Raw genomic sequence first — 11,585 nt, 5'->3', positions numbered from 1 at the left:
CAGAATGCCATAGATAGCCATGCAACCCACATTTTCAGAGGGTGGTAAGCAATGGTAGTATGGGTTCCCTCCAAAGTGAACCAGTTGACTCACAATAAATATGCAGTTCAAGCCAAATCCGGTTTCTGGAATACATGGGTGCTATAGAGAGGAGCAAAGTCAATATTTGGGCATCTGGAGGTGCCTGCTCATTCTGTGCCCAGTTTTGTTTTTTTTTTGCCTTGGCAAAAATTGGCCAGAATTTGCCTTGGCCAGAATTGTACAAATATCACACATTATTCTAAAATGAGATAAGATAACTAGTAAGGACATCTCTAACAAGGTGTTATTAAAATAAGAAGGGATCATTGTTTGTCATATGTGACAATAATACTAGTCACCACAGCTGCCTAATCTGGATGTCTTCTGGTTCAATCATTTTTATTGCAGATATAGCATTGAAACATACAATATCAGAGGCACTTAGGCTGCCCACGCAGGGGCTAGGACTGGCACATGGAAAACATGGAACATACAACATAAACAGAGGAGGAAAGCCTCCTAACTGAACGATCACAGAAAACCATTTGTAAATTTGGGGTTAACCCCATAGAGTACAAGAGTAACCAGGACAAATATGTAAAAGCTCAGCATTGAAATAGTCCTGGACATCGATAACTAAGGAGGGCTAAGGGCCCCAGAAAGAGAGAGAAGAAAAAGGTAAGTCAAAGTCAAAAGAGAAAAGTAGAGATGGAGGGGAAAAAGGAGGAGTAGGGGACCGGGGATCACTCAGGATGCCAGTCAGCATATGTCAACCTTGGCACCCAGACTTTAAGGAACTTAGCATGCAATGTAGATGTCTTCAACCAGATCAAGCAATGGCCTCCTTATGAGGAACAATGTTTTTAACCAATGAAATAATCTATGAAGGGCGCCTCATCCAGATTGTGAGTTCCCTTAACTGCTACCCCTTTAAGTAAAAAACACTAAAAACAAAAATAATACATATAAAGCAGGCGCTGTTAAGTGATTACTAATGTAAATATAATGGAAAATTACATACAAATGTGCCAATAGTGTGAACACAACAATACACTATTGCTATATAACCAGCAGAAATTAATAAATGTGAAGTATTCACAGTCCATATACAAAAAAGTATATTGTGGGTGTCTCTGTTTTACCTCCATATAATCAACATCGGCCATCTGAGAGGGATTAGAGAGGTGCAGACCCATCCAGGTGTCCGGATTGCTGATAGGGCTGTATGGTTCCGGGGACCTGGCGCTTCTGGTGAGCAGATTAAGGCCCCTTTTACACACGAAGCCCGTCAGGCAGACTCAGTTTTTCTAAGCAGGGGATTGATCCGCCGATCCCCCGCTGAGCAGGCGGATGACAGCTGTGTCTCCGCGCTCAGCTGTCAGTTCCCCATTCTTCTCAATGGGGGAATCGAATGAGAACGGACCATCTTTACATTCTCATACGATCCGACAGACGGATGGAAAATAGGGTTTCCATCAGTCTGCTTTTGACGGATCGGATTGGATGTGTCCGCTGACATCCGATGCCCCATAGAGATGCATGGGGCGTCCGTTCGGATCCACCAAAAAAACTGACAGGCGGATCTGAACGGACTCCGTGTGTGAAAGGGACCTTATGAGTCTTATCACAAGGCGGAGCACTTGAATCAAAATAAGAAGGCACAGTGGGGGTGACAGCATTTATTGAGCACTAATTTATTCCACTTAAGATTACTTTTTTGTATATGGACTGTGAATGCTTTCCAATGTTTTTAATTGGATTAGACAATTGTCTCCTTAAGGCCCGTACACACGTACCGATCGTCGGCATACAAACGTCGGTGGACGAAGGATCTGCCGATTGTACGCGTGTTAGTATGGTGCCTCCGACAGATGTCTGCGCACAATCCGCGGACAAAAGTCTTTCGTGCAAACATGAAAATATTTGTATGCCGACACCAGAACGGACGATTGTTCGCCTGTCAGTACACAATTCGGCCGACAGACCGCAGATTTGCAAGACTGGGCATGCTCAGAAAATAGAAAACACAGGGAAAGTTAACCATTACATGACATCACTTCTGCAGTCGGCGGACAAAATTCTTGTGCTGTCCTTGTGCTGTCTTTGCACTTTTCAGCAGACACCGACATCCCGGGGAGAAAAGAGGAACATTTGTAAGCCGACCATCGGTACGTGTGTACGGGGCTTTAGAGTTAACAATCCATTGGGCAGCTTTTTTCCTTCCCCATACCCATGGCAACAAACTTAGAATTTGGCCAAGCTGTCATGCATTGGGCAACCATGTGAAGTTCCCAGGAAAAATGGGTGCACATGCACTGATATTTAAAGGCACACTAGATCTGTGTGCTGTATGAATGAAACAGAGAGCCAGTCTATATTATCTGTTGTCAGTTGTCATTCTCACCTTTTTTGCTTTGGAATTCCTTTTATCAAACGTTATTATCTTTTGTTGATAAAGGAATTTTATTATCGATACCACGTTAAAATAGATGTCTCAAACATATATTTTGGGATACCATTTGCACTATACTGTATATTGTTTATACCTAAGTCACTGCACTTATCACTGATAAATCCCAGTGCAGTCAGGCAATAGAAGATCCTATAGAGGTTGCATTGTCTGTTATGTCTGTTGTTGCACCCATATAGTATGTGAACTACAATCACAGACTTGCACCTTAACAAATCAATTATGCTGTGCAGACTGGGAGCTGAACATACACAGGGCTAAACATGCACTAAGGACAGAATAGACAGTTTGGTTTAAGTGCCACCCCTCACCGTGCCACCATAACCGCCGCCTCAATTGTTTTGATTGATGACTGTGTTATAAATAATTCTCTAGCTCTGGAAAGATAACCGTGAGCTGACTACGATAGAAGTGATCAGATCTACCCAGCAGGAGTATGAGTCATGTTTATACAGTATAGCACATATTTTTCTTATGTATCATCAAATTGCTGGCAGGTTACACTACATTTCCATAATTTCACTGTCTTGGCTATTTAAATAATATTTTTAAAAGTGCTCCAGGTCTCAGCCTGCACCTTGTAATTAGTCATTAGGCTGTTTTACAACTCGAATCGCTCTATAAAGCTGGCATCTAGTCCATATTAACAATTTATTACATTTTAAAAAGTGCAGGAGATAAAATTTCCGAGCTGTAAATAACAAGTTGCAGCAAGATGAAGCAATACTGGACTTGTCATCAATGCGTGTTGTTGGAAATCACGGTTATATTCAGTAAATGTAAACTGAGTAATTATTTATATTTTATTCATAATTATTTATATTTTATTCATAATTATTTATCCTTAAAATGGCACTAAACGATATCCTTTTCCCCAAAAAATAATCCATACACATCTACTGTTTAATGTCCCTCTAATCTATTTTAATGAAAATGTTTCTTAATGTGTTTTTCTACCTCCTTGGAACCCGATCTCGTGCTGTGAAAGTGCAGTGCACTGTAGCTGTGGCCATGTGGACTAAAGGCCTGTACACATGATCAGATTATCGAACGATCTGTCGTCCGTTTTTTGTTGCATGCTAGTCTCATGTCGAAAGCGAAGAGGTTACTTTCATACAAAAATTCTCGCACGACAGAATTCAACTTCAGAAGTGATGTCATGTGTTGAATTGTTTTGTATGTGTTCTTTCGTTTCTGAGCATGCCTAGTCTTGCTCTTACGATTTTTTTAGACGAAAACTGTACTAATTAATCGAAAATTGGACGTTGTGTTGATGTTCGATAAAAATTTTATAGCCTGCACATCCAGTTTTTCGAAACATCCAGAAATTCGAAAATTTGTAATCGGCTGTCTAAAGCACTATACTAACAATCCGAAAATCGGCAAATCGTTCGTCGGACGAAATTTTCCTTCCGATTTTCATATCGTGTGTATGGGCCTTAACTCTATGCACACTACAATCCTTGGTCCCTAGTCCATTGTGGGTGCAAGAAAGAGAGGGTTGCTACTTTCCTACTTACAGTAGGAACACTAAAGTGCTTGTAAAGCTTTTTTTTACTAAAATAACATGTCATACTTACCTGCTCTGCGCAATGGTTTTGCACAGTGCAGCCCTGATTCCCCTCTTCTCAGGTCCCCTGCTGCTGCTCATGGCTCCTCCTCTTCAACCAGTGCCCCCATAAGAAGCCGCTTCCTATGGGGGAACTGGCGTGGGCTCGTTCCCAAGCTCTGCTACCTGCATCTACAGATCTAAAGATACACTCCCATTGTGTAGTATATAAAGGTTTAACATTTATTGCATAATAACCACTTACATTAAAACTTGAGACAGTGCTCTTTAAAAAATTATCCAATGGGGCAGCAGCTCTCGTATGTTCCACAAACACAGTCCTCTATCACCCGACTCCTTCCACGCGTATCGTCACGATCACGTGACTTCCTCAAGGTTTCAAGTTTCAATGTAAGTGGATATTATGCAATAAATGTGAAACCTTTATATACTACACAATGGGAGTGTATCTTTTATACTGAGGGGATGTGGAGGAAAGGAAGTCCAGACAAAGCCAGCTCAGTGAGGAGAGAGGAAAGTGGAAGGAAATTGAATAGCTGAGGAGCCTGGATTTAACCCGAGCAGGAGAAGGCGATTTTAGACCTGGAAACAGTTCTAAATCAGAGGTGAGCGCAGTGGTGAAAGGTGGTGGGAGTCACTGCACAATTGTATTAACTGAAATCCACAAAGGTGAAAAAACTGCGGAATATGAGAAGAACATTTAAAGTGAAAAATCTTTGAAAGAAGAAAAGCACTACTAATTGAACTATAGTCATTTGGGACTGTCACATTTGTTTTATTTTATTGTACACAAGAAAATTTGTCACTGAATATTAATAGCAAATTTGTGGTTTGAAAGTAAGGTTTTGGTTTAAAAACATTAATTGGATTGCACACGGATAAGCGCAGCCAACATTTTTGACTTTATTTAGATTGCAGTTGTGGGAACACAATTATTTGGTTGCAGCCATCAGACACAAGCTAGAAGTGAGGGACACATTAGGTTAGGGAGCGCGGGATAATACACACCTGTTTTATCATAGAATAAAAATAGCCACCCTCTCACAGGAAATCAGATCACAGTGGGAAAAAAAAGGAATTTGGAAGAAGCTGAGAACAATAGAATGTACTTTTTTGAGTTAAAGGAGAACTATGGGCAAAACTCGTTTGGCCATATTTCTCCTGTGGGTCACAGGAGTGCACTTAGTTCTGCACTCCTGTGACCCAGATTCATTCGGATCTGCTCAGATGCCTGACCTGCAGCTGGCTTAGCCACTAAGCTCCCTGCTGAGAGCCTGAGCCAGCTGCTCCCACCCCCTCCAAAACCCAGTGCTCCATTGAGTGCTGGTGGAGCACCGCAGAGAGCTAGTAACTGACAGTCATTGCTCTCTGCTCACTGAAGACCAAGACCTGAGCGATCAGTGAGTTTTTAATTGCTCAGTTCTTGGTCTTAGAGGCAGCAAGGGACAGATGCAGCATCTAGGTGAGCAGAATTGTCTTTTTTGAAAACCCACATTTCTCTTTTAAGTATACATACTGAAATAGAATATTAATAGAAATAGAAATGTAATATTTTTAAAACCAGTGTTTAGTGTCACTTGAATACATTTCTTTAATCGTTTATGCAGGATTGACATTTTCTGCATCGCTTTTACAAAGAACACTGCTTGAACAAGAAAAAGCTATAGTATTTTGATGGGTCCTGATAAAGGGGAATTCTGATGTTCTATAACATTCACAAGCCCCCATGTTCATCATTTACCTGTCCCAAAATGAACCTCGGATCAGCCTATTCCAAAGATTGGTTCAGTTCTTTGGTGAGCTTGTGGGTCAACAGTACTGCATGTGGCACTGTTCTGCTGGCATGATCATAGGAGAAATTAAACATTGCCAGACCAGGGGTAGGCTATAGATTTGACAAATGGGATATACAGTGTGGCATATAGAGCTGATAGGGAGGGTAAGTGGATAGGTGGCTTTTAAAATAAACTATAATGATCCTTTAAATAAATACTTTATCCATTGTAACTGATGGGCAGGGTTTGGCCCCGAAAGACAGTAACGTCAAGCTTTTAGTAAAATCAGGAAAGCAGATTCAGAATGGGAGCACAGAAGAGGCTTTTTTATATCTAAGGTAATAAACATCTTGTGGTGCCAACACTGTGGCAGCACTTTTATTTTTAAAATGGTTTGCTTGCTCTGTAAGTGAACATCATACTATATAGATGTTTAATGCAGATTTACCCAAGGGCTCATTTTTTCATATCCAGTACAAGCATGCTACACAATTTGTATGTGTAACCTAAAATCTCAAAGTAATATACTCTCGAAAATGCCTAATCTTTTATTCTTCGCAGAAGTCTGCAGCCATCTTTGTCTAGCCATTATATAGAGCCAACATCTCCTAGTCAGACTAAAGCCTCCTACACACGATCAGATTATCGAACGATCTTGCGTCCATTTTTTGTTGCATCCTAGTCTCATATCGAAAGTGAAGAGGTTACTTTCATACGAAAATTCTCGTACGACAGAATTCAACTTCAGAAGTGATGTCATGTGTTGAATTGTTTTGTATGTGTTCTTTCGTTTCTGAGCATGCCTAGTCTTGTTCTTATGATTTTTTTCTGACGAAAACTGTACTAATTGACGTACAATAAAAATTTTATAGCCTGCACATCCAGATTTTGTTGCCCGAAAATTCGTAACCGGCTGTCGAAAGCACCATACTAACAATCCGAAAATCGGCAGATCGTTCGTCGGATGAAATTTTACTTCAGATTTTCGTATCGTGTGTACAGGCCTTAAGAGGCAGGCTGGGGAAGGGGGGTTATATTCTTTGCTTTATATAGTTTTATTCAGCTTTTTAAACAAAAGGTCAGTTCACTGTCCGTGAGGAGACTGTTGAAGGACTGGTCTGAGGACAGTAGAAATAAAAATTGACCCAGTGTCAGAGGTCAGTTTGAGTAAAAAATTCCCTGGTGTAAGTGGGAGTAAAACAAATGCTCCACTGTCAGTAATAGAAAAAGATGTCCTGGGAAAAAAACACCCCTTCACTTGTAATCAATGGAAGTGTAAAATGCCACAGTGGGAGCAAAAGATGTCTCACAGTCAGTAATAGATATCCTGGGGTCAATGGGAGCTAAAAATGTCCCAGTGTTGGTTCCAGCACTGTGTTTCAGGGCTCAGTATCTGCTGCCACTCTGCATACAGCTGCTCCCTGCATGCAATGAGAAGGTACATAACAGGCAACCAGCAGGCTATTGTTTGAGAACCATTGGCTTAGTTCCTCTTGTGTCTCTCAAAAATCAATGACAAGCTAACACTAATTAGCCAATCTTCTGCCTCTCACCTGTGACTTGACAAAAAAATAACATTGAACAGTACCAGTAAGTAATTACTATGAGAGATAAGCCGGCTGCTGCAGGCTAATGACATAATTCTTCCAGAATGCTCCTTTCAGGCAAATCCCAAATATACTTAGGACCAATCACACGAGCAGGAACTCATGGGCTTCTGAAAGGGAACATTTTTAAAAATGAGATTGTTGTTGTAATTTGGGACATGGGAAAAGCAGAATAGTAAAGTTATGAACTTATCTGCTTGAACCTAAAGAGTATGACACAATTTTCCTGTAGCCGTACCGTGTCTTGGAGCTTGCCTATTGTGTTATTTTGTTTTGCATGCTTTATTTCTCCAGAGGTTCATACATTGGTTATATATCATTGTTCAAAGTACAATAAAATGAACTTGACACAATAAATATAGCCATACATCTCATGTTTTGGTTACTGTGGTGTACTGTATGGGAGGAGCGTTTACCACAAACATAAGGGCCATACACACTATAAGATTTTCTGAAGACTTTTTCCTTTAGACTTACCAAAACCATATAATATGAGGTCAAACCTAAACACTTTCAATTTGTATGCATTCTGGCAGGCCCATGCACTACATAGAAAAGGTAAATCTGAAGGAAATCTAACCACAAAAGTTGTATAGTGTGTATCCAGCTATAGGGTTACACTGTGTAATGGAGAACATTCGGGGAGGAGTAGTCATCAATATGCAAATCATTTTTCAGAAGTGGGGGAAAAAAAAGGGGTTTTGGCAGAACGTCAGGAAAGGGGTTGAGGGGAGAAACTGGTCCAAAATCCTGATGGGGAGGAAAAGCGTTTGGGAGTTGGGGGGGTCTCTTTGTCTCTCAACTCTTCCTCTAGACAGCAACCCCCATCTCTTCTGAAACTCAGGAAATCATGGTGGGGAAGCAGGGCTTAGAAAGGCTTCATATACGAATGTAATAGTGTATTCAGTCTAATCGGACCAGGTTGACTAGAACTTATGTGTGCCTTGCTAGAGGGATAAGCTCCTTCATGCATTTGATTTCATTTACTTTAGCTCTGTATGTAGCGATAGAGGGAGCATGTGGTTGCTTCCACAGTAACAGAATGCAACTCCAAGCAGCATTCAGTAAATGAGGCAGAACAGATCTGTGTATCTTTCTGGGGAAAGTGTTGTGGTGCAGTTTTATCCAGATCATCATCTGTAAAGTATTTGGAGCAACGACGCACTTCTGCCCAAAAGGGTTGCAAAGAGGGGGAGGACCTAAAAATGTGCAGTAGATCCCCTGGCGAAGCTCTGCATCCCCAGCATGTGTCTGCCATTGATGCAAACAACTGGTGTAAGGCCTTTGAATTCTATATCAGTGTGTTAACTAGAACTAAAACTAGATTCTTGGTATTTTGTACTATTCAAAGTTTTGTGTGCAAAGAACAGGAGTGTAATGTTAACAGGAATTTTATAAAGATCACTCAGCCTTTTTATTCAGAGATTTTATTTAAAATTGTAACACAGACACAAAAAAGTAAAAATAATTTTATTTCACAAGTCTTTCAAACTAAATTAATATTTAAACTCTTTTTTCAGATCAACTGCATTGTTTTAATAGCTTCTTTAAAGATTTTGTATCATGTATTCATGCAAAAACAAAATAATAAAAGATGCTCAAAATCCAGAATGATTTTCACAAGAAGACATTAATCATAAATGTCTGTGTATGGGGCATAAATATTCCTGATCCCCAATCAGCATCAACGTCACATCATAAAGCACAGATAGGCGACTTAGTTTGATGACGATGTCTGTACACAGGATAGAACGCCATCTAACTTTTTTTTTTTTCCCCGGAATTGAAGAACCACAATACAATCTGTTTTCATAAATATATAAAATATATAAAATTTGTGGAAGAAAAAAAAACATTCTATGGAGAGTGATTATGTATTCTATTCACTCATGGAGCACCTTTCCTACAAGTAAATACTTTGTAAACGGCCTTTAATATCAGATAGTGCAGAGAATTAAAATTCAACTCTAGTTTTAGGAAAACACACATTGTACAGATGTTAGCAAACTTCATTGCAGCTGCTTTACTAACCATTATTCTATAGACACAGGGCTTCCAATGTCATCACATACAACACAGGACTAGCGGTCACGTCATCACATGGTTGCTTGTCCTTCCTTAATATGTGATGGAGCCGGTGTGAGGGGGCGACAACAGGCTGATCAAAGATTGTCAGGAAGAGAAGTCTGGGGTACTGGTTGTCGCAACTAGATTCAGCATGGAGGCAGACCATAGGATCCTGGGTAAAAGGAAAGTAATACTCTGTTTTATGTGATCCCCTGAATACAACAAGCATTTGATCCTGGCGAGTGCATATTTAATTTATTACTGACCAACATTAAGCTTTAAACCTTATCTTAAAAACAAAACAAATAAAAAAAACAGTCTGTAAAAGTAGATTTCTACTACACCTATCCATTTTTCCTCTCGATAACAATTTTCATTGAAATTTTTTTTAAACATGTTGCAATGTACTATGCATTAAAAGTCAACAATGTGTCAAAACATTTTGAGGTGCATCATTGACACGAGTGGATGTCCATCTTACCACATGTATTTTGTTAGGCAATGGAAATTGATTAAATAAGACTGCATGGTGTGAATCCAGCCCAAATACAGCCTTACCAGACCCATCTGCCAGTAACTACCGTCTTCACTTTCTTGTAGCGTTAAAGTGTGAGCAAGTATATTTAGCATCCAACACTTTCTGTTATGTCAGATGCCAACATCTCCTACTGTTTGTTGTAGTTCCAGACATCAGCCACTATGTGTGCCTGCAGATTCTTCCAAAGCTGCAAGAATATTGGAGTCACTAAGTGGCAGGACGGGTAGTATATTTATTTTACAGATGGTCTTTTTTCTTAGCGACAGAGTCCCTTTGAGATCTTTGAAGACCCTTAGACAAAACAGTGAGCCAATTACTAAAAAAAAAAAGAAGAGTACTGAGCCCTGGTTGTACAGAAGCAAAACATGTATTTTCTGGCAGTTAAAGAAACCCATGGATAGCTACAAGCTAGAATAAATAAACAATAAATAGTAATATGGCTTAAGTAAAAAAATTGATAACTGTTAAGTCGATATTTAACAAAACTGAAATTTTATCTTTAAAGTGAAACTGGCACCAGCTTTAGGTAAAGTCCTAAGAGAAAACACTGTTAGCTGTCCATTACGGCCTTTGTTGTGGCTTTTGTAAATGGCCTTTATAAGAGGCTATTTAAACTGTACTTTCATTGGACATTCCTATTTAGATCTTTTGCTCCGTGACCGATAAAACGGTCAAGTGCACATGCAAACAATGCAGGTAGGATTTGGTAACCTCTAATGGTCATCAGTTCACACCCTTAGTCAAAAAGGTCTCATCTGTATTTCCCTCTGAAACCAATTTCACTTTGGTTACCAGGAGCTACTCTCATAAGACAAGCGATGAGGGAGAACTGACCTCAAGCAACCAAGTAAACTAATTTTAAAAGAAGGTTAAATAAAATATAATACGTCCTACAGAGTCTGTTTTTTACATGTTCAATATGACTGACAACTTTACTTTAAGGACTACACCTAAAACATATATTTGTTAGTTCTGATGGTATCCCAGTAGGTAAAGCACCTTGTATTTAAACTGATCAGAAATACGTAGGCGAGTTCTCCTCGCAGCCCTTATTTCCATAATTTAGGTCTCAAAATTCTGCAGTAGGTTCTATAGGCAAAATCTTTTGCCAGGTTCAGGATTTTTCCTTTCTACCTATTTAAGCAGAAAGGTGGCATTATGTCACCATTCTTTAGCACTTTTTAATCACCAAAATAAAACTGGCAAAATCAATTTTTTTTTGCCTATGTCCAAGTTTCCGTATGTGTGTTCAAGTCAGAAGCAAGTCAAATGCAGCATATTTTCAGGTACTTTAGAAAAAAAAAAAAAAGATTTGCGCTTGAGATCACTTTGAGTTGCTTCTGACCCGCCTTTAATTTCTTGACTCGCTGTTTTATTTTGCATTCACAGGAGGGAAAAAGCAGGTAATGCAGCAGAAAAGGACATGCTCTGTTTACCCAGATTTGTACTGCTCCATATGATCTAAGCCAAAACTCAAGCACTGCATTCCAAATCCTTTCAAACCACATTAGCGTTGATCTGAACTCAAGAAGTGAAG

This window comes from Pelophylax lessonae (genome assembly GCF_965119305.1).
Source record: "Pelophylax lessonae genome assembly, chromosome: 2".
Taxonomy (NCBI): domain Eukaryota; kingdom Metazoa; phylum Chordata; class Amphibia; order Anura; family Ranidae; genus Pelophylax; species Pelophylax lessonae.
Note: the sequence above shows the minus strand (reverse complement) of the source record.